At 48.8% G+C, this 24,799-nt stretch overlaps 1 protein-coding gene and 1 pseudogene across 4 annotated transcripts in view; one reads left to right on the forward strand and one right to left on the reverse strand.

Moving 5' to 3' along the window:
* UGLYAH (ureidoglycine aminohydrolase) overlaps window positions 1-24,799 on the reverse strand; it is a 123,562-nt gene that overhangs the window by 26,804 nt on the left and 71,959 nt on the right. The gene's annotated exons all lie outside the window — the stretch shown is intronic.
* On the forward strand, window positions 20,354-22,104 carry LOC147631262 (uncharacterized; annotated as a pseudogene).

Below are 24,799 nucleotides of genomic sequence, written 5' to 3' on the forward strand. Positions count from 1 at the left end.
CTCTAAGAGGTGTTTCACACATACACAAAACACAAAGTGACCCCTCTAAGAGGTGGTTCACATGCAAAGGTAAGACCTTGATTCCCAACAGCCCCTCACCCTCTAAAGTGCATCCACTAAAATCCTCCACAGGGGGATCTTCTGTGTCAAATCTGTCATGTGTCTGATAGAGAAGATGAGGAAGACAAAGCTCACATCACCGCCATGGACGGCCAAGGGTATGTCATGTCTCGTGAACACTCCCAACCCGCCCGGGGGGGGGGGGGGGGGGGATATGGGAAGATTCGATGTCAAGGCTAAGTCTTTCCTTGTGAGGCTCCTCTCCTCTGCCTCCGGAGGGAGCTGTTTGAAAAGAAGCCAATCTCTGAGTGACCGGAGTTGGGCCCATACTCAAAGCTCCCCACGATACGTGCGGGCAGGCCCCAATGTATGACCACTCGGTAAATCAACCAGAGGATTCCATATCATGGGCCGATGCAGGTGCGTCTCTGATGAAACTAGAGTGAACTGCTAAAGGGATGGCTTGAGGTGGTCCAAGCTCACAGGAGGCTGGCTGCAAATCTGTCCTCAAATGCAGGGCTAAAGCCAAGAGCCTGCATCTCCATGACAATCCATCTCGTACTTTGGGCCCAGGGGCCTCCCAAAATGGGGGTGCAAGCAGACATCCAGGCTAGGAGAAAGTCCTTCCAGAGCTCGCCACCCGAAAGAAGTCCACGAAAGCCTCAATTGGCCTCCAATTTGGCACGCGCAATGAGCCAACCCAGGGGCCAGAATCCAGACGACTTGTGCCAGTTGATATGTGCACTAGATGCACAGCAGAATATCTCTGTCACATCGGCGAATCTCTAGAGATTCCCTCATCTCCGGATACGTATGCTGCTGTGTCATCGGCAAACTATGAGCCAACCAGCTCCTCTTGCGAGCCGATGGGAAGACACAGCCCCTGTAGCCATGTCTCCTTTGCAAAGAGAAAAGGTGCTAGTGGACAGCCCTGCCGAACCGAGCAAGAAAGCGGAATCTATCACCTCTGGCCCCTTGAATGAGAACCTTGTTGTGCGAAGCCGAATAGATCCCACAAATATCTCGAAGCCACTCCTCTAGGAATCCCATCTAGCACATCGTCCCCTCAAGAAAGCCCCAGTCCAGCCTGTCATAGGCTTTCTCAAAATCAAGGAGGAGAACTATTAAACCCTCTGAACCTGGCCGAAGCGATCACCTCCCAAAAAGTGAAGATGTTGTCCAGAATGCTCCGATCCTGAATAAAACTTGTATGTGTGCCATGAATCAAATCGGGGAGGAAGGGCTGCAGTCGTCGGCGGATGGATTTGGCTAAGATTTTGAATGCGGTCCCTAGGAGGGTGATGGGTCTCCACTACGGAGTCTTCAATCTATCACCACCCTCTTGGGAACCAAATGAATCAATCCCTCTGATAGCCTCTCCGGCATGGAGCCCATGGTCATAATCTCCTTGAAGGCAGCTTTAAAGCCACCTTCCATGAGAGCCCAATGGCGAAGAAATAAGGAAACAAGAGGGCACTTTCCGATCGGAGTGCTTATAGAGCCTTCGCAAGCTCCTCTGAAGTAAAAGCCTAAAAGGTGTCAGCAAGAAAGTCCGGAGAGCGAGGGGACAACCTCCCTCGTATGCCACCAAACGCGCTCACACACATCCATCACATGAGAGAATAGGGGGGCACCGGCGAGAAGGGAGCGGAAGAAATCCATGGCAATGGCTCGACCCCCGCCGGGGGGAGGGGGGTGATGTGGGGGTGGGTTTCAACAATTGTGGATCCATCCTAGCCTGGCTATCTGCGGATATCTTCCCTCTGCCTGTGTAGATGTGTAATCTCAAAGAAATCTCCGGTGACCCTGTCTCCAGCCTGCGTCCAAAAGGAAGCTCTAGCATGGCATCTATACCTCAATGGAGATAAGCTTTGCACGGGCTGTAGTCATCTGGTCCCCAATCCACCGGCTATTTGGGGTACTCTCTTGAAACCCCCGGTAGGGGCTTCTTCCAAGTATGCTTTGACTCACGAAAAGCCAGACTCTGAGCTTTCACCAGTAGTGGTCCTAAAAGGATCTTCGTCCTTGGGTATCACACAGATTTTGATCCAGTGAAAGAAGACCAATGCATCACCCCCATTACACTTAGACTTGTTGGCCTACCAAGTGCCTACTGTAATTTGCTGAGGTCAATAGGAGCTGCCTTTGGCCTGCTAACACTGGAGATCCCTCCACTACTTGGTCCACCCTCGCCTGCCTCAAACGCCATCACCACCAGCTTAGACAGGGTACCAAGAGTTATTGTTATTGTCTCTCATCCATCCCAGAGAATCATGTCTTGCTGCAGAGGCCGCATGGCTCCCACTTCAGACAGAGGATGGAGATTACCAGAAAACCGTCAGAGCCATACTGCTAGGAAGTGTCCTACAAACAAGAAGAGAAGAGGCAGATGCGAGCAACAAATGCCCGGTGCCAATGAGGTGGTAGTTCAAGTGGTAAAGTGTTTGCCTAGGACCGAGAGGTCTTGGGTTCAAACCTTGCTTGGACCCCTCGGCGGCATCTTCCTCTGTGCCCTCCCAAAGCCTCATCGTCGACGTCGTTCGTGTTCCGACCCCTTCTCTCTAGGAGGACTTCCGTGTAGCCGCTCCGCTCTCCGTGGTCGAGTGCGGCTGTCGCTCTCTTCAGAGGGGCGCATAGATGGACTTCGTAGCTCTAGACACCAGCTTGGCTGGGAGGATGAGCGAGTTGTAATTAACTAATAGTAGGATCTCTCTCGAAAAAAAAAAACAGATGCCAGGTGGACAGGCACAGCAGCTACTGATAGACATGCTAGTGAAGACAGAGAGAAAATACTGCACGACTCAATGACAGCTTGATCGATTGATAATACCCTTCACAAGGACATGCTTTTGTAGGCTAGTAGCCTTATCTTTTGACCCATACACACACTAAACTCATGACATGTGGCCTACTTATCTATGCACACACACACTTTTACTATAGGCTGTTCACTCATAGAGGGTGTTCACACACACACACACACGTACTATAGGCTGTTCACACACCTTAGACACAGACACACAAACAGGGGTACATACACACATGAGGCTCCAAATCCCAACACACATCCTCTTATTGCAGGAACACAGACTTGCTTCTAGTCAGTATCAAAAGATCTTATCAGGTTCTGATGGGACCGAAGGTAGTGCATGTATATCAGTGAAAGCCACTATTTTGCCCTTCATTGTTGGCCATGGGGTTGTTATGCCTGCCAGAGCACAGTGGGCCGTTCTTATGCAAGATGGGATGAAACTTGGCATTTTGAATGTCTATGGCCCTAATCTTAGAGGGGAGAGGATATCTTTTTGGAATGCCATCACGGACGGACTCTCTCTCTCTCTCTCTCTCTCTCTCTCTCTCTCTCTCACCACATGAGATTGTTCAGGCTGAGCTGGGTGCCGCACCAGTAGTGACCAAGGCCCTATTCCAGGCAGTTGCCTTTTTACAGCGGCAATGGGAGCTCCCTCAGCAAAGGTACTCCCGATTGGCATTGACCTCATCCATACAGTTGGCAAAGGATGGAGATACTCATTGCTAGTATGCTCAGATGAGATCATGGTTTGACCTACATGGTTTGCAGATAGAGGCACTCCCACCCTTTCAGTACAGCCTCAATTGTCCATTTCTTCAACTGATCAGCATACATGGATCTACTTGATCTGAGGAGAGGACAACACTTCAACTGATCAGCATACATGGATCTACTTGATATACATTTTCCAATATTTTCTACTGAGTATCATCTAGGCGTCTTACTAACAGTTCTTATAACTGTAAGATAGTCAGTTTATTGTACTTTTTAGTTTCATTTGGTTGTTCTCTTTGATGAGACACCGACTTCAGCTGTACTCTCCGTCTTGGTCTCATAGGCCATTATGGCCTCTTAGAGACGTTAATATATCATTTCATTTCTCTCTCTCTTAGGTAGACCATTTCTTGCCATTTCTGGGATTGGCGGTAATAATAGGCATTTATCTATATTTTATCATATTTACAAGATTTATGGATTTCTGTGCAAGGTTTGAAAATGGGAGGTTATCCAAATATGGGTTCCGATCACCCTCAACATCTTGGTGGGCGCCCGAGAACAAGACACATGCATTGGATTATGTGGGGCATGTGCCCGACAGGTCACTGTGCTTGGCGAGAAGGCTACATGCATGGAAAACAGGGTCACAACACGTTATTTGTGCGTGTTCATAGTGGGTGGACAAGTTTATTGAAGAAGGCTGGACTTTTATTAATTGGGCCCCTCTTCAATAAAAGGATTCAGACCTTTTATTATTCTTTGGCACCCGCAGTCCTTGGACATTACACACTCATTAAAGCTTGAACCTTAGCTTGTGTTAATTTGGACTTTTTTTTTTAAAGCATTGAAGACAAAAGCGTAGGAAAGAAAAGCGTGAAGAAAAAGCTCCCCGTACCTGAGTTGTCATGTGCACCTGCACCTCTGCTCCCTCTCACACCTCCGCCCTTCTATGCCTGCCCCTCTCTTCTCCCGATGCCCTCTCTGCCTTTGCTCCTGCCCGCTCTGACCTCACTGCCTACACTTCTGCTGCCCGTGCTGCCCCCCCCCCCCCCCCCCCCCCCTTTTCCTCTGCCTTCCACACGTGTATCGGCCAATGTTGGGACGCCATTGGGTCAGCTTTTGGGCTGGTCCTACAGGTGCCCCCTATCCCTACCTTGCCGACCTCTCCCGCCCAGGTGATCTCATTGCCTCGGCGGACGATGTCCCAAGGGTTATGGTGCTTGCTCATGACAATGAGCTTATTGAGGACTTTGTGTTGCTTGCAGAACCTAACGGTCCCTTGAAGCAATGTATGTAGATTGTCAACAAACTTGAACAGTATCGGATCTACCACCGCTACCACCAGCAAAGGCACTTTGCCAGGGATTGCCCTATGGCTAGGGGTCCTAAGAGACAGCGCAAATGCCCCTCTCAAGTGAGATATACTAAGGCCAGGAGTGGCGAATCATCTCTCATGGCCGCCCTCCTGGCCCTCCGGCTAGGACACAAGACCAGGCATCAACCACAAAAACGGTAACTGTGTAGAATACAGTGAGCAAGCTCCCGTAAGCTTCCCCCCTCTCGCCTGCGTCACCCGCGCCCCCCTCCAACGCTTCTTCGCTTCACTACCCGCCCCTTCTTCGATCTGCTGCCCAACCCCCACCCCTTTTTGCCTGCGTCCCCCTGTGCTGCCCCCCCCCCCCTCTCTGCGCAATCCCCCCCCACCCCACTCCCTCCTCTTCTTTTTTGGAGACGCCACCCCCCCCTCCTCTTTTCTTTCCATCCTCCTGTTCGTTTCCCCGTCCCTCTCCTCTCCCCCCTTCCGTGCAAGTTGGTGCTTTCTGGCTTCTAGGGTTTTCAACTTTATTCGGCAAGCTTCGGCCTTTTCTGGTCTTCACCCTTAGGAGGACTCCATGGCAACCGCTCCGTCATCCCCAACCGAAGCCGCCGTTGCTTGCATTACCTTCTCCGAAGCGGATCTACAGGTTCTTGCCACGACTGTTGCTTCACTTGAGGCCTCCACCCTGGTCTGCGAAATTGTTGGTAGCCACCCTGTACGCGGACAGCTCAAGGATCTTTTTCAGGCCAGCCTTGTCGGCGAACCTACAAAGATCATAGATATTCACCCTCTAGGGCACAGATACTACCAGGTGAAGTTCAACTCGCCATCGACATCAAACCGAGTCATGCAGCTGAGCCCCCTTGCACTGCGTACGGCGCAAGCCTTCTTTGCACGGAGGCAACACAACTTCGATCCAACGTCTAACCCATTGGCTAGCGTTTCGGGCTTCCCAGTGAGGCCTTAGGAAGGAGTACCGTCTTCTTCTCCCACTGATTGGCTGTGTCATCGAGAGAGTGATGGAGTCCCCCCCACCACTGCCTCGGCCCTCGCAAGGGCAGCGGGGATTCCATCCCTCCGCATCTGTGTAGCCTCTTTGGAGTATGTACCGCACTGCAGATCTATTCCTAGCCTCCAAGGCGACCCTATACAGTAGCTCGTGGAGTATTCTGGCCTTCCAGGCCAGTGCTTCATTTGCAGACAGATGGGTCATTTAACTAGAGCTTGCCCTCGACAGTAGTCCAGGAGACTGCCTCCAGTGTCCCCCCCCCCCCCCCCCAGCGGTTCTCATGCTGACCCTCACCAGGGAGGAGAGAGAGAGAGAGGCAGGCCCTCAAGCAGCAGAGCACCAAGCCCCGACTTTGGGTGACCCGGCGGACGACGAGTGGCGGACGGTTGGACCGCGCCCGAGCCGCCAAATGACCACCAAAGCTGAGCACTGCAGCCGTGCGCACCAGAGGCTGGCAAATCTCAGGAGGATTCGGTTCTGTCAGAGAACCGTTATGAGCATTTATCTCAGCATTTTCCCATTGGTGACGTGCCCTCTCCAGTCCCAGAGCGGGCCCCTCTAGCCCCACCAAGATGGCAACCAATCCCTCTAGAGAGGCCGGCCGGCCGGCCTCTCAAAGCCCCCAGTGGGTCCCTCCCCTTAGCCTTCCTCTCCGATGGATCCCTCACAACAGCACCCCTCCTCGGCCTCTACACCCCTCCGCCCTCTCTCATCGCCTCCCCCACCTCCCCCGCCTCCTCCTCCCCTGGTCTCGGCACCGACTATACCCGCCGCAACGCACTCCGCCCCGCCTTTATCATCCAAGCCCTCCCTCCCCCCCTCTCTCCTTTCTATCTCTAGAGCACTCTCGTCGCCCCCCCAACAGCAGGCCCTAATTCAGAGCGGACGCAACTGGCAATCCGTCTATTGCTTGATTCACCGATTTTCCGAGCTGGTAGAGATAACCATTGCCACCTCTCCGGTGAGGGCTCTCGCGCCAAAGTCCCCAAGGGAGTCCCCAGGATCCTGGGACAGTCCGCGAACTACAGTTTCTTCCGATGTTTGCCGACGGAAGGGACCACGACATGTTTGAGGAGACAGTAGCCCCTATTCAGGTTTGTGTGGTTTTTCACCACTCCAAGCCCTCTATGCAAGATAATGGCGCGATGATCTTCTCTTTCCCCTTCAGTGCAACCCCGGGGACAGAGTGGGATCCTGAGTTGGTGGCAGCTACCATCCAAGGTCAAGCAGTTGAGCTCTCCCACCATCTCCACATCACCGATATTCTCACTCTATTTTGGCCTCTGGCTAGGATGGAGCTTGGAGGTTCAACCCATCGAGGCCAGGACGAGGAGATGGTAGTCTCCAGTCTGGAGATGCTGCTTTTTGTGTTCATGCATACCTCTGTTGCGGTACCTCTTGCCCCCTCTTACAGATACCTCTACTATGATCAATGGAGTCCGGAACATGCATATGCACGCACTTGTACAGAGTGGCGTCACATGGAGGACAAGATTAGTGCCCACCTGGCACACCTTCGTCCCCGCACGGATTGTGATTTTCCCCTGTCTAAATTCTCGCCCAAGACTCTTCGAGTGGAGGGCAGTTCGCTAGTGCCGCATCACACCGAGATTGATATGCGGATTGTTACATGGAACATTTAAAGTTTAGGGGGGCCTCAGTGCTTTCATAGACGAGGCGTCCTACGTGGCGAGCTTAGAGGGCCATAGTGGGGGGACCATAGACATTCTTTTCCTCCAGGAGCATCATCTCTCAGAGAGGCACACCCGCAGATGCGGGAAGATTCTTCCAGGCAGGAGTCTCACTTTCTGTTTCATATCCTTCCGCCCCTCAGGAATGCAGGGAGAGGGGTGTGTGTATCTGTCAATGAGCAACTGTTGCCGACAATGATTGGCTTAGGAGTCATTGTCCCGGGGCGTGCATAGTGGATTACCATTACTATTCGAGAGGATAGCGTTGGCTTCCTCAACGTTTACACTCCGAATGCTGCTGCAGGTAGAGCCCTCTTTTGGAGCTCAGTAGTACGGCAGTCCCTCCCGCAAGCTGACTTTTGGTGCTTGGGCCGTGACTTTAACATGATAGAGGCAGCAGAGGACAGACTTGGAGGTGGCACTGCCACAGTTTCAGGAACAGAGTACTCAACCTGGGAGGAGATGATTCTTGCAGTCAAGGGACAGGACCCTTGGCATCTTCGAGAGTTTGGGCATAGCCCTGGGAGCCTTTCCTTCTCGAGATCGGATAGGAGGAGCACCGGCCGCAATCTCTCTAGACTAGACAAATTTTATGTTGATGAGTGGGCTTGCAGCCGAGGGGGTATGATTGGTATTTTGGAAGGCACGCCCGGTTGTTTTGTCCTTAGAGGACTCCTCGAGGCATGACAGGCATGTGAGCTCGAGGATTCCGGACAGCCTTATTCAGGACCCCAAGATTTGCAGCAAGATAGAGCAGATATGGGCCCGATTGGATTTTCTTTCAGGCTCTGTTGCACGCACATTGGGATGAGGGCTTAGGGGAGATCAGTTGTTTCCTGCAGGAGGCAGCCTAGAGCCCAGCCTAGACCGATTAGAGGGTTTCCGAGAGCAAGAGAGGAGGTTAAGGAGTTGTCTTGCCTCTTTACAACAGCTTCAGGAGAAGTCCCCGAATAGCCAGTGGATCGAGAGTCAGCTTGCCGCCGCTCGCACAAAGATTAGATCCATAGAGGAGAGGAGGGTGGAGCACAAGTATCATGCCAAGGCCTCTTTCTGGACTTAGGCAGGCGACAGAGTCACAGGGGATTTCTTTGAGATAGCCGGCCCCACAGGAGGAGAGACGGTATTCACAAGTTGTGTGGCCAGGATGGAGCTATTGTTTCATATCCCCCCCAAGTGAGAGCCATTGCCACAGACTTTTTTCGATCCCTCCTCACTGGTGCATCTCCACAGCATCTCCACAGGTGGTGGAAGCACACAAGAGGATCTGGCGGCGTATGAGGGAGGTGGTTCCCCTTTCTCTTCGGTCATTCTTATTGACACCATTTACTACTCAGGAGTTGGCGGAGGCATTGACGGCACTTCCCGTGGGCAAATGCCCGGGGCCGGACAAGCTTCCAGTATCCTTCTTTCTTCGCCATTGGGACCTCATGGAAGATGGCCTTCAAGCTGCCTTCAATGAGATTATGATCACAGTTGCCATGCTAGAGAGGCTCTCAAAAGGCTTGATTCACTTGATTCCCAAGGAGGGTGGTGACAGATTGGAGAGCCGGTAGTGGAGACCAATCACTCTTCGAGGGACATCTTGGCCAAGGCCATCAGCAGGAGACTTCAGCCTTTTCTCCTAGACTTGATCCACAACACTTAGACTGGCTTTGTTCACGATCGAAGCATTCTGGACAACAACTTTATCGTTTGGGAGGCGACAGCTTTGGCCAGGATGTGGTAACAAGACCTCATTGTGCTACTCCTAGACTTTGAGAAAGCTTATGATAGGGTGGATTGGAGCTTTCTGGAGGGCACTATGAGCCGGATGCAATTCCCCATGGAGTGGATTCTCAGGACTTTACTCAGCCTCACATAGCCAGGTTCTCATTCAGGGAGCCCGTGGCGACAGATTTCCCCTCTCGCGCTCAGTCAAACAAGGTTGTCCTTTGGCACCTTATCTCTTCCTATTCGTCGCCAAGGCCATGAGTAGTTTTCTCTCCGCCTAGGAGACCGGGCTTCAGGGATTGCGTCTTCCCCTCCGCGCGCACAGTTTTGTGGAGGCGATCGAGGTTTTCTGCCATGCATCACGAGCACAGATCAATTGGCTTAAGTCGTGTGGTTTTTGGGTAGGCTCAGAACCCGCCCCGACTTGGCTACTAATTGAGGATTTCCAGTGGATCCCGAGGGGCACTCCAGTTCGATATCTCGATTGCCAGGTTGGCATTGATATCTCTCCCGAGCAACAGCTCACCCCGCTTCTTCTGAGTATTTGGAAGAAGCTTCTATATTGGAGCTCGACGAGGCTCTCCCTAGCAGGCAGGGTGGTCGTGGCAAACCAGGTACTTCTTGCCACCATGTGGTACATCACTTCGTGCTAGGCCTGTTCTCGGGCATGTATTGGCCAGGTACAGTGATTGATCCGGAATTTCTTATGGGCCGGAAGTGATGGGAGGCCAGCCAGGGCCAAGGTGGCATGGAGAGTGATTATTCAACTCATTGACCCGGATATTCAGAGCCGCACCCACTAGGCAAGTTGATTCCTATTGCCCCAGATTTCAACCCGCACTCCGAGTCTTGGGGGCTCTTGGCCGCAAAGTACCAGATGGATCTTCACAGAGATGCGAGCCCGTGGTTTTAGCCTGGCTTTTGAAGACAGATTTGCAACCAACTTACTTCGTGCTTGGGAGCACCTTAGGCCCACCCTCAAACAGATAGCTCTAATTGCATCAGAGGAGCGGCTTTGGCAGCCTTTGATCTAGAACCCCCTGATCCGTTTACCCAGTTGCCACATGCTAGGGGCCCGACCGCACGTTTCTTGGGGCACCTTGAGCATGCGACCAACCAGGTCTTTTGGAGATAGGATCACCCACAGGCAGTGACCCCCGGAGGTGCAGGAGAGAGGCCTGATAATGATCCGGGGTAGAGATAGGCTCAGCATCGACATCAACTCAGCTATCCCTCAAGAGTGGCTGACGCCCCCAAACCCGACTCCCCCAGTGTGGCTAGGCGTGTTTACCAGACACGATATCCTAGTGGCGGTCCACGGAGCAAATGAGGACAGTGGTATGCTCACTTTCTCTATTGGATCCCATGGTAGACTAGAGAGATCTGAGCTTCCCTTGGAGGATTTGTCGTTGCACCTTGCAGAGGGTGAGGGTGATTGAGTTTTCGGGCACAGGAATGGCATATTGATCCAGCACCAGCCAAGGTGGCCAGGGAGAGATTATGGCGGCTATGGATATGGGAGTGCCGACCTCTCACGTGCCTTCAGTGGGATCCCGGAGAGTAGACTTGGCATGATCCAGTGGATCGGAAGGAGACTCTGGATGCCCCCTTCTTTGCATTTACTACGCGGCTAGGCCGCAAGATCCAGATGCCCGAGAAGATGGCACACCGGCACTAGCTGCGCATTGGCAGTCTCACGGCCTCTCACAGCGTTTCCTTTCAGATTTCGAGAAGAGAATGTGGGACAGCTTTCAGCCAAGAAAGATCACCCTCTTTCTTTGGTTGATGGCACATAGGAGTTTAGCAGTCGGTACTTCGCTAGCAGTTGGTGGTCGACCAGTGGCTTGTCCGCAGTGGCCACCCCCAGGAGACTCAAAGACATTGCCTTTGGGATTGCCCGAAGGCTCAGCAGATTTGGTAGAGGATTCTTCGCATGTTTGCTAAGAACAATGCATCAATCCGGTCATCACATGGGGCATTGTCGCTTGGGCTACAGAGGCTGGAGTGGTCAAGGCATATGAGGAGGATGGGGGAGGACTAGGCCTTCAGATCTCTCACCATCGTATTGCAGCAGTACCGGTCACAGCCCCACCTACAGGCGACTCGCGGCTAGGCTCATGCCAGAGATGGGAAATTTGCAATAGCATAGCAGCCTAGCACATTTGGCGTGCTAAATGCAGCAACCCTCACTCCGCTAGCAGAGACCATCAGGAGCATATGGCTGGATATCGTTCACACCCTCTGCGGTCAGTGGGGGAAATTACAAGGAGGTTCAGACTGCATGTGGAAGCGGTGGGAAGCTATCTGGCAACTTTGGAAGCCTGGCCCTTTCCTCACAGATAGAGGAGGCGATCCCATTTGGCATTACAAACCACATACATGGTTGTCCCCCAATCCCCCCCGGAGCACCTTAGGCCCGCCCTAAAACAGATAGCTCTAATTGCAAGGAAAGGGCCGACTTCAAAAGTCGCCAGACAGCTTCCCACCGCTTCCACATGTGGTCTGAACCTCCTTGTAATTTCCCCCACTGACCACAAAGGGTGTGAACGATATCCAGCCATATGCTCCTAATGGTCTCCGCCGGCGGAGTGACGGTACCCTCGATGGCCTTGCTGCACCTAGCACGTCAAATCTGCTAGGCTGCTATGCTATTGCAAATTTCCCATCTCTGGCATGAGCCTAGCCGCCAGTCGCTTGTAGGTGGGGCTGTGACTGGGACTCCTGCAATACGATGGTGAGAGATCTGAAGGCCTAGTCCTCCCCCATCCTCCTCATATGCCTTGACCACTCCAGCCTCTGTAGCCCAAGCGACAATGCCCCATGTGATGATCGGATTGATGCATTGTCCATAGCAAACATGCGAAGAATCCTCTGCCAAATTTGCTGAGCCTTCGGGAAATCCCAAAGGCAATGTCTCTGAGTCTCCTGGGGGTGGCCGCTGCGGACAAGCCGCTGGTCGACCACCAACTGCTAGCGAAGTACCGACTGCTAAACTCCTATGTGCCATCAACCAAAGAAAGAGGGTGATCTTTCTTGGCTGAAAGCTGTCCCACATTCTCTTCCAGAAATCTGAAAGGAAATGCTGTGAGAGGCCCTGAGACTGCCAATGCGCAGCTAGTGCCGGTGTGCCATCTATCTCGGGCATCTGGATCTTGCGGACTAGCCGCGTAGTATATGCATCGGCACTCCCATATCCATAGCCGCCATAATCTCTCCCTGGCCACCTTGGCTGGTGCTGGATCAATATGCCATTCCTGTGCCCGAAAACCAATCACCCTCACCCTCTGCAAGGTGCAACCACTAAAATCCTCCAAGGGAAGCTCAGATCTCTCTAGTCTACCATGGGATCCAATAGAGAAAGTGAGCATACCACTGTCCTCATTTGCTCTGTGGACCGCCACTAGGATATCGTGTCTGGTAAACACGCCTAGCCACACTGGGGGAGTCGGGTTTGGGGGCGTCAGCCACTCTTGAGGGATAGCTGAGTTGATGCCGATGCTGAGCCTATCTCTACCCCGGATCCCCATTAGGCCTCTCTCGTGCACCTCCGGGGGTAACTGCCTGTGGGTGATCCTATCTCCAAGAGACCTGGCTGGTCGCATGCTCAAGGTGCCCCAAGAAACGTGCGGTCGGGCCCCTAGCATGTGGCCACTGGGTAAACGGATCAGGCTGCTGAAGCCGCTCCTCTGACACAGATAGAGGAGGCGATCCCATTTGGCATTACAAACCACATACGTGGTTGTCCCCCAATCCCCCCCCCCCCAAATATGAGATAGCCTTCTCCTCATGCTCACAGAGCGGCCAGCCGGAGGAGAAGCGTCTCTTCCCCTCATGATCACCTAATTTCCGCCCTTTGTGGCTATTTTTTCTTTAACTAATTGAAGGATCTTTTTCCCGGAAAAAAAAAAACCAAGCATCACCCACAAACAATGTACCCCACAATGATGATGTATTGGGTTAGAGTGATCAGGTTGCTGAGTCACCTTTGCAGAAGGATGATGCATCAAGCCATAATGACTTTGTTGGGTCCTCCCTACTTGGGTTGGACAATACGTAGGATCTACATGGCATGGGGGGTCATGTAGATGCACACCAAGATGGCTTTCCAAGATGTACAACATGATGTATCACAACACAATGCCTTGCAAGGAGCTCATATAGTGTGCACGTATGCAGAGACTACAATGTAGAGTCCTAGATATGGGAAAGGCAGTGGACTTTGTTCCAAGGACTACCCCCCTCCTTCAACATTATGAGAGGCCGGCACAGACACCAACTAAGCGTTTGCTTAGGTCTAGGGTCAAAAGCATATCTTTACCATGAGGATTGTCTTATGGAATGTACAGAGGAGCCTCAGCCACCCACAGTAGGAAGCACCTCATGAAGGACCAAATCCATCCTACTGTTACACGTGGAACTAAGGATGTGCTCTTATTGCAAGAGCACAAATTGGATAGGCACTAGTGTGGTAGAACTGGTAAGATTCTTCTTGCTAAACTTATTGGTCCTCCGTAGATGGGACCAAAGGAGATGTGTGCATTTTAGTTGCAGCATTACTTATGCCTAATGTTGTTGGATATGGTGTTATCATACCTACTACCACGCAATGGATTATGGTCATGGATGAGGGTCAAAAATAAGGTATCTTGAATATCAACTAGAGCGCAATGGATTATGGTCATGCATGAGGGTCAGAAATAGGGCATCTTGAATCTTTATGCATCTAATGTGAGAGGTGAGAGGGGTGGTCTTTTAGGACACCATCACAGAGCTCATGTCACCATTTGGCCACCCTTGCTTTCTCATTATGTGTGCCACCCTTGCTTTCTCATTATGTGTATACATTGGACTAGCATCCATGAATGTTATGAAGAGGATTGATGCCAGTCTTGTGATACTGTGGATTTGGCTCTCCACTAGGACTTCTGCCTATGTGTACATGCCCGGAAATGCTTGGAGGATTGGTGTTCCACGGGTCTGGTACTTCGTGTACTTGCCTGGAACGTGTCTATTTCGGTATAGTCTCATGAAGGGAGATTGTCCATAACAATGTTGCATTGCATAGCATCTTTATGAGCTTGCCTGCTAATTGAATTTGCATGCTGTTTTTCATGCTTGCTCAACCAATGTGTAGTTCTAGGTAAGGGGACACCTCCCTGTGAACCGTGCATGTCAAACTATCCGTTGACATGGTTATGTGGCATGTTACAGGTGGTAAGTATTGGTCAAAATTGAGCCTTAGGATCTAGTATTAATTTATGAGTGTGTTCACACTTTATTAAGTTTTGGGCGACCAAAACTCACTTATATATTATGACCAGCCTTGTGTTCACACACACTGATGTCCCAATGTGGACAACCGCCCAGACCTTATCCCCTTTGTTCAAAGAGAGCAACCAGCCATGTGTCATTCCCAACTTGGACACTAACTTACCATAAACAATTTTGTATCACCCCAGTGACATAGCTATGTTTTTGTTTCTATTTTATTTTCCATTCCATGATGAGATATGCCATGGACATTATTGCATCACTTTGGTCTCATAGGCCCATTGGGTCTTTTCTAGACGCTTAATATATCTTTCTTTCTTTCTTTGCCTCACACCTAAGGTGGACATGTCATCATCTCTCTCTTCTCCCCTCTCTAGGCGTTGGCGCACTCTTGAAGGAGTGCCTTATGGCTGTATTTTCTGCATTTCTTTCTTCCTTACACCATATCCAAGCTTACTAGAGTAACTTGCAAGCCTCCAAGAGTGTTTTTTGGTCATATTCACTCTCCTACACACTCCCAATGGCTCGAATTCAGCAAAATAGCCCTTTAATTTGCTATAATTTATGGTCTTTTGGTTGAAAGCCCTAATTTCTGACTTCCTTTCTCAAGTTGAACCATAGGGGAAGCTTTTCCAAGGTTCCTTACAACCACTTGAAGACTTCACGAGGGATCACGACAAACTTAAGATTTTAGCATTCCAAATGCTTCCATCGTGAAGATTTGCGCTGATATCAACTCTACTTTTGCAATTAGTAAGCTTTAATGATCAATTATAGAAGCAAGTAGCAAGTGGAAGGAGCAAGACTCCATGTTCACATACCTTGTACAGTGTTCTCTTTTCTCAAGTTGAACCATAGGGGAAGCTTTTCCAAGGTTCCTTACAACCACTTGAAGACTTCACGAGGGATCACGACAAACTAAAGATTTTAGCATTCCAAATGCTTCCATCGTGAAGATTTCCGCTGATATCAACTCTACTTTTGCAATTAGTAAGCGTTAATGATCAATTATAGAAGCAAGTAGCAAGTGGAAGGAGCAAGACTCCATGTTCACATACCTTGTACAGTGTTTCTTTTCCTACGTGCTCTCTTGAATTGCTTCTACCATGTGTGGGTAGAACAATGGAGAGCAGATGGTAGGAAACATGGGCATTTAAAAGGGTAGTGTGAATTGCAGATCTTCACCGACAACAATATTGTTTGCAATACTGTATTCATATGCATTGGTATGGAAATCCCCATGACACTATGTACTTGATTATTCCAAGATCAATAAATATTATTTGAGAGGGGAGCCAACCGTTCTGGGAACTTCCGGCTCATTGTGCGTCTCTTGTCAATTCAGCAAATTACATTTTGTAATATTCTTGTTGTCCATTATTTCTTAGTTTATTTACGTGTATTGATTAGCATTGTGTTCAACCAAACATTCCACACGCATCGGTGGAAAAACATTGGTATCAGTGCATATGGTTCTCTTTCACTTCCATAGTGAAAGATGATCACCATGAAAACTAGCTATCTCTATGTCATATTTATGATTATACACATGTGGAGGAACACCATGGAAGGGTAGGTATAGACCCTGGTGTGTGTTCCAGGCATGGTATAGACCTTGGTGTGTGTTCCAACTTCCAAGCATGATTTGTACATGTCGATGAAGTCTCATGGGAGCCTGGTATTTTTGCTTGTGATTGTCCATCGGCTCCGGGGACGCCTGGAAATCTTGTGGACGCGTGTGCACACCTGTTTGGGACTAAGGTGATGGTCTTTTTACCGAGAAAAAGATCCTTCAATTAGTTAATGAGAAACAACCACAAAAAGCTAAGTACAACCAAGACAGGCTAAACACAAACTATAAGGGCAATGGTCTTATGTGTTTTGCCCGTGGTAAGTGACCCCAAACTAAATTTACAACTTACATTTTATTATACTAAGGCTTATGAGTGCAAGGGTACACATACACTTAAATTTGGGCGGACAAATTTTAAAGTGTTCACATACAAATAAGTTTGGGTGGAAAATTTTTAAAGTGTTCACATCAAGAGGACCAGTTTTTAATAAAACTTGGCCAGCCATTACTCAAGGTGGGCAGCCCATCAAGCCATAAAAGATCCACGAGTTGCTATTCTGGGAGAGGAGGGCCAAAATCAGCTAGGCGCCCCCCTTTCCAGCTGTTTTTGGAGGTGGAACACCCAGGGCTTGATACAGATGTCAGTTGGGCATGCAAAACAGCTTGGGAGGGCTGGTCGACTACTGATAGGGCTGATTTATAGCTGGTTGTTTGCCTCCACAGCTTCTACACGCAAAAGCAATTCTTCTCTCTCTCACGGCTCCGCATACAAGAGCCTTGGGAGCCATCACAGAGCAGGAGTCGAGGAGAGAGCTGAGGAGACTTACTTGCCGCAAAAGGCGGGCCTTCGTAGAGATACAGGAGCTAGAGATCTTCCATTTCTTCATGAGTAGAGATAGCCCTATCTCATGGCGGCACTTCAGAGAGCCCCGGACACCGACACCCATTGCAGACCCACAGACATGGCACACATATGCAGAGGGCCTATACCACGCCTCACAGCAGCCACCTATACCTCAGCCAACCACAGGAGCCTCGACCTACCACAGCTAGCTTCTTTACCCACTTGATGGTAAAGGAAGCTATCCGCCGCCTACAGCATGGACGGGCCACCGACCATATGGGCCTACAGGGTGAGCATCTCATATATGCAATAGATCCTTTGGCTCCTTTTCTTGCACAAGTGCGGCGCTTACTGTACGGGCAGGTACAGTACTTGTAGGCGGCGCTTACTATACGGAAGCAAGGCGACGCCTGTTGCAGCACACGACTGAGTCAGCGTTGACAAGTACAGTCGACGCTTGTTGCAGCACACGACTGAGTCAGCGTTGACAAGGAGCTGGTACGGGTGCTGACAGCAACGAACAGGTACGGCAGGCTGCAGGCGACGATTTGCAGGCGGCGCACAGGTGTATGGGCTGCAACAAAAACGTACGGGAGTTGTACGGTCAGCAGCAATAGAAGCCTGCGGGCAGGAACAGTCAAGCCTTCAATGCTCTGATACCAAATGAAGGCAATGAAGTGTTAGGGTTAGGGTTTACAGAAGCTTCAAGCAGGCGTGGAAACCAACAGAGAGAAAGAACACGACTTCAGTCTATTGCTTGATGAAAAAAGTGAAGTACAATAGCCACATAATGGTGACCCTAAAGATAAGTGTTCACATGTCTGGCCATAAAATGTGCCGGGTAGACCAAAACACTATAAACTGCATATAAGTGAAACTGAGCTAAACTGGGGGGAAAAAACCTCCACTAATTGAAGTAAAAAGTGCCCCAGTAATCTACTGATGATCACTAGCACTCCTCTGGGTGCATACACAGCATAAAACCCAACAATAATATGGGCACAAAGCTGAATTTTTCATTAGCTTATCATCCTCAGACGGATGGGCAGAGTGAAATTGCAAATTCAGCTGTGCTTGATTTGCTCAAATGATATGTGGCTAAGCGAAAATCAAATTGGGAGAAGTACTTGCCTCTTGTCGAGTTTGCTTATAATAACAATACGGTACACACCTCAACTGGGAAAGCACACTGTTTATGGCAGGGTGGTGCTTCCACGTATCCTTCGAACGAAGGATGAAATCTTTGCTACAGATGAGTATGTTACAGATCTGGATATGGCTCTCACAGGTAGAGACAACCGTACAAAGAACTCAATAAAAGCATAAGAACGCTGCGGATAAACATCGCAGACAAGTGGATTTCAAAGAGGGTGACTGGGTCCTCCTCAAGTTTGAGAAGGCACGCCTTCGGAAGCAACCTGGCAAGGAAGGCAAGTGTCCAAAGTTGCCTCCAAGGTACTATGGGCCATTCCAGGTATTGGAACGGATTAATGAGGTGGCTTTCAAGCTTGCTTTGCATTGGCACATACATAATGCTTTTCATGTTAGCCTCCTCAAGAAATATGTGGGTCCTAGGCCGCTTGAGCCAGTTATTGAGGACCAACTCGAAATTGATGAGTTTGAAGAAGTGCTTCAACCAGGACAGATTGTGTTTCATAAGGAACAGAAAGCTGTTGGTGGCAGGCTTATCCGCAAGTTCCTTGTGAAGTTTAAGAACTACCCTGTTGTGGATGCGAAATGGATAGATGAAGACTACTTCAAAGATTATCCGGATCTTCTACAAGTTTATTTAGCCGCTTTTCCATTACGGACAATTGATTAGAAGCCAAGGAGAATGTCATATTTCTGACTATACACATGTGGAGGAACACCATGGAAGCGTAGGTAGAGACCCTGGTGCATGTTCCAAGCACGGTATAGACCTTAGTGTGTGTTCTTGGCATGATTTAGTACATGTAGAAGAACTCCATGGAAGGATGCGAAATGGATAGATGAAGACTACTTCAAAGATTATCCGGATCTTCTACAAGTTTATTTAGCCGCTTTTCCATTACGGACAATTGATTAGAAGCCAAGGAGAATGTCATATTTCTGACTATACACATGTGGAGGAACACCATGGAAGCGTAGGTAGAGACCCTGGTGCATGTTCCAAGCACGGTATAGACCTTAGTGTGTGTTCTTGGCATGATTTAGTACATGTAGAAGAACTCCATGGAAGGATTGAGATCCTGGTGTTAGCTCCTGGCATGATTGGTTACATGTGGAAGAGCTCCATGGAAGGATTGATATCCTGGTGTTAGTTCCTGGCATGACTCAGACTTCAGTACATGTGGAAGGGCTTCATGGAAGGGTGGATACCCTAGTGAGCATTCTTTATACTTGTATGGGCGGTGCCCGAGAAGGGTTCGTACAAGATGAATAAATTGAGAGATGGAATCTAGAATATTATGCATAAAGCATTTGTGTGTGTTTATACATGCATGAATGACTTGTCTTGACTGCCTGGACAATGCCTGATATTTCTGCTTGTGATTGTCCATGGGCTCCGGGGATGCCTGGAAACACTGTGGACGCGTGTGTGCACACCTGTTTGGGACCGAGGCGGTGGTTTTGTGTGTTTTGCACGTGGTAAGTGACCCCAAACTCAATTTACAGCTTATATTTTATTACACTAAGGTTTATGTGTGCAAGTGTTCACCTACAATTAAATTTGGATGGACAAATTATAAAGTGTTCACATACAATTAAATTTGGATGGACAAATTATAAAGTGTTCACATACACTTAAGTTTGGGTGGACAATTTTTAAAGTGTTCACATCAAGAGGACCATTTTTTAATAAAACTTGGCCATTACTCAAGGTGGGCAGGCCATTACTCAAGGTGAGCAGCCCATCAAGCCATAAAAGGTCCATGAGTTGCTATTCTAGGAGGGGAGGGCCAAATTCAGCCAGGCGCCCCCTTTCCAACTGTTTTTGGATGTGGAACACCCTGGGCTTGATACAGATGTCAGTTGGGCATGCAAAACAGCTTGGGAGGGCTAGTCGACTACTGACAAGGCTGATTTATAGCTGGTTGCTTGCCTCCACATCTTCTATAAGCAAAAGCGATTCTTTCTCTTTCAGTTTTTTCTTTTCTTTTCCAGACAGTGTATCAGATGTCACATGGTTGTAACCAAGGTTGATGTCGTACGTACGTACGGATCCGTACAGTACGGTACAACCGTACGGTGCGGTGCGGTGCCGTACTGTACGGATCCGTACGGAAACATTTTTAAAAAAATAAAAAAAATGTGTGGCGTGTGGCGACCATGCGATTGTAGATAAGCGACCAAAATTTGGGCATTTGTGTGTACTTGCAAAATCGTGTCGCTTGTGTGTACCTGCAAAACTCTGCAGAGCAAACTTCTTCGCTCTTCTTTGCTCTCTCTCACGCCCAGGCTTCATCATGCCGCGCAAGACTAACCCGAACTGGGCAATCCACACCAATGTCCTGAGGGTTGTTAACACCCCTTCTCAGCAAGGGTCGGGTACTCAGCTATGGGCATGCAAGTATTGCGGGGAGCAGTACACTAGCACCATAACTCGCGTCATCAAGCACATGACAGGTATCGGGTGCACCAATCAATGTGGTCCATGTGATAAAATACCACAAGCTGTGAGGGACCAATTGATTGCGGAGAATTGTCCTGCAATGGGTGGTGCAAGCAGTGTTAGAGGTGGTGAAAGTACGCAAGATGCTCTCCATGATGCTTTTATTGGAGATGTTACAGGTTCAGGTACAGTAGATGAGGGTGAAAGTCTTTCGGCTTCAGCCCAATCCCCCACAGGCAGGAAGAGGGCACGTATTGCCAATGAGGACCTCCTGCCACAAGATGCGAGAGGTACAGGGAAGGCATCAAAGCAATCCACTCTGCGTTCTTGTATCTCATCACAAGCTTGGGTAAAGGAGCGGCAAAGGGTGGCAGAAATGGAGATTTGTCGTACTCTTATTGAGTGTAATATATCCTTCAATGTGTTAAGGACAGACCAATGGAAAAGAATGGTGAAAGCAATTGCGCAGGTAGGGCCTACTGAGACGTGGACAGGTCTTGAGTATACGAAGATGCGTACATCCATGTTGGATGAGCAGAAGGCCTTGATAGACAAGGCGCTCACTCCTGTGAAAGCAGGTTGGCAGGAGTTTGGATGCACTATTATTTCAGATGGGTGGGCAGACATTCGCAAGAGGCACATAATCAATATCCTTGTGTCATCTTGCTTGGGCACCTATTTCTTGCGTGCCGTGGATGCAGGGAGAGCAGGCGACAGGATCACAGGGGAGTTCATTTATGGACAGGCTATCCTTGAGGTTGGGGAGGACAATGTTGTGCAGGTGGTGACCGACAACGCCTCTAACTGCAAGGCAATGGGTCAAATGGTCGAGGCAGAGTTTCCACATATAGTGTGGACTCCATGTGCTGCCCATTGTCTTGATTTACTTATGGAAGACATTGGGAAGCTTGTTTGGGTGCAGCCCATTGTTGCAGATGCTGTAAAGATAACCACCTTCTTCCGCAAAAGCATCAGGCTCTTGCCATCTTTCGGAGCCATAGCCCTTTGGATATGGTGAGACCCTCCAAGACCAGGTTTGCCTACATATTCTTGGTCTTGGATAGGCTCTACAAGATAAGAGATTCACTATCATCAACAGTTGTGGATCCAAGGTGGCGACAGATGCATCATTCAGAGGATGAGCGTACAAAATACTTGCAGAGGCGGATCCTGGATGATGATTTTTGGCAACAAGTTCATAGCCTTTCAGTTGCACTTAAGCCCGTGTATGTCCTTCTCCGACTTACAGACATGGAGGGCTCAACTTTGGGGCTGGTCTTTCATTTGTTTATGCAAATGAAAGACCATGTTGCTCAGTGCTCCATGATGACTGCTCAACGGTAAGCAATAGTTCTAATTTCTTCCTCTTTCTTTGATTTTTATGACTTCTCGATTCTCGATTCTCATGGCATGTCAGGAGTCAGGACTGACATGTGTACACTTAGCACTATAACCTAAGACATGTATTTTCAATCTCTCATTTTCAGCCGAGGTGAGATCTTGGACATTGTAGACAAACGGTGGACATTCATGAGCCGTCCCATCCATGCCATGGCTGCCATGCTCCATCCTCTCTACAGGTCGCCAGAGCTATGGAATAATACTGCTTTGAGCATGAAGCAGTCAGAGTATGTGGGAAGGATGTTCTCAGAGGAGAAGCAACTTCAGATCGATAGAGAGTTCACCGCTTACATGAGTGGTATTGGTGCTTCATTTGCGAGACCTGTGTCATTGAGGAAGGAAGCCATGAAATTCCCTTTGACATGGTGGCACTCTTATGGAAGGGTTGGTCTTCCAAACCTTTCACGAGTTGCTCTTCGTGTTCTATCTCAGGTAACTTGTAATTAATCTCTAAAGTATAGTCTTCGGAAATGAAGATTGATGTTTTAGCATTAAAAGATTTACAAATTTGCTCACATTGCACTCATTTTTGCACAGGATTGCTCAGCTGGAGCATGTGAGCGGAACTGGAGCTCATACTCTCTTATACACACTAAGATTCGGAATCGCCTTAGTACTTCTCAATTAGAGAAGTTGGTGTATTGCAGAGCTAACATGAGGCTCGTGCGAAGCTACCGTGCTTTGGGGTCACCGAAGCAGGTATAAATTGAAATTTGGACTCAAGAAGAACTTAGAAGTAGAAAATTTTTTCTAGTTCAATGAATATCCATTGTCCAATATGCAATTTGTGGCATGTTTAAACAGGTTGATCCAACACTACTCAAAATGGTAGATGAACCTAGCCCGGAGCTTGTGGATCGGCAGATTAGAGATGAGCAAGAGGAGATTTTGAGAGCTTTACATAGAGAGCTTGAGAGCGTGGATCGTTGTGTGACCCACTCACGTGCACGATCTCTCAGCATTCCTCTACGCCAGGCAGCTCCAGATCCAGGCTCTGCGAGACGAGAGAGCATTCGTAGGGGAAAGCTTCCAGTTCGTCGCACCCAGCAGAGGCGTGCAAATGAGGCTGTCGAACTCATTCACACTCAGATTCCCGAGGCACATGACAAGGATGCACTGGAGCTTGTTGCTGCTGAGCCAGAGTTCAATGAAGAGGGCAATGGTATCAATGATGGAGGCATGCTCTCTTCAGAAGACTCATCATCTTCATCTAATGATGAGATTTGAGACTCTAGAGTCTAGACAACTGTAATGTTTCATTGTTTTGCTTTTTGCACTTGTGGACCAGGACATGTGCTGGCAGCTGTAGACATGATATTTGTACTCTCTTTTATCATCTATGACTTTCATGGTTCTTGCTTATATCACTATGACTGTTAACATGAGGTATTGTGTAATGGGCTTGGTAACTGATAATTGATTTAAACTTTAAGTAATGAGGTTCAGTCTTTATTTTAAGTATTTTGGTTGCTATGTCTACAAAATATTCAGGTTTCTAGGACTATTTACAAATGGTACGTACTGTTTACGTACCTTAAAATTTGTTCCGTACAGAAGTACGTTCCGTACGTACTGATAGCGTGCCGTACACTACGCACCTTACCACTTTGGTTGTAACTTTGGTCTCATAGGTCACTTTGGCCTTTCGAAGATGTTAATATAACATTTCATGTCATTTCATTTCTCTCTCTCTCTCTCCCTTGAAGCAGGCAACCCCTTCTGGCTTCTCTACAAGGCTGGTCGATTGCTATACAACAAGTTTCTGGGCTGAACTTTGATGCTCCAAAGGCTCGGTGTTCAAGGCAAACAACAGGGCACCCATCTCATCTCTTAGGGTGACCTATACAGCATGTTTGTGGGCTGAAAATGGTGATGTTCAGTCCAATTCAGCAAGGATCTTCGCGACGACAGATTTGAAGGCAAACAGTCTCTAACCCTACGTGAAGCCTGTGGCTCTAAGGGTGGAACCTTGGAGTGGCCAGAGCCAGGGTTTTCATGGCTTGTTATTCAGGACAACACCACTGCTAGAGGGTGTGATCACGTACTAGAGTGTGGCTGTGCCCGAGGAACTCTTGGAAGCTTGAGATTAAGGACTTAGGAAATTGTTTGATTTGTTTTCATCTTATTCTGGATGTATCTGGTGCCAGTCTAAAGAGTGTTCACTCTCTGGCACCCGTTCTCTTGTACTAGAACACTTTGTTGGTAATAAAGATACCTAAGGGGAGGCTGGCCCAACTCAGCCCCTAGTGCAATGTTTTGTGCAGGTTTTCATATTGTTGTTTCAATGGTTTCAAAGTATGATGATGATATTGTCAAATGCTATGTATGATGCCATGATGTTATGTATGGGATAAGGCTTTTCTGTGCACACGCTTCCGCATTTGTGACACTCTACACTTAGAACACTATGGACAGCCATGTAGTGAATGTTGAAGATGCCAACACAAAAGACAAGGATAGTGATATGCATGCTTCCAATGCTTTAAAGGAATAACATACTCATGTGGTGCACACCAAGGAATAGGAACATGTGGGACATTTGTCCCATGGTAAAGAGAGTGCACGAAGGAGAGTCCATAGCCTTTAAGGGCTAAGCTTACTCGTATGCGGGCTCTTCTTTATGCACAAGAAGAAGAATTGAAGTTCTACTGCCAAGATCCATTGACACATGATCATTTGAGGGCCAAGAAAGCTAAATCATTCCATGGCAGTGATAGCTTAAGAGTTGCAGATGCAACCGAGGGATGTAGCGCGTGCATACTTGGCTCATACTGAGGATGTCTATGGAGAAATTGCAA

This window comes from Cibotium barometz, chromosome 15, assembly GCF_041138505.1.
Source record: "Cibotium barometz isolate CiBa-2024 chromosome 15, ASM4113850v1, whole genome shotgun sequence".
Classification (NCBI taxonomy): domain Eukaryota; kingdom Viridiplantae; phylum Streptophyta; class Polypodiopsida; order Cyatheales; family Cibotiaceae; genus Cibotium; species Cibotium barometz.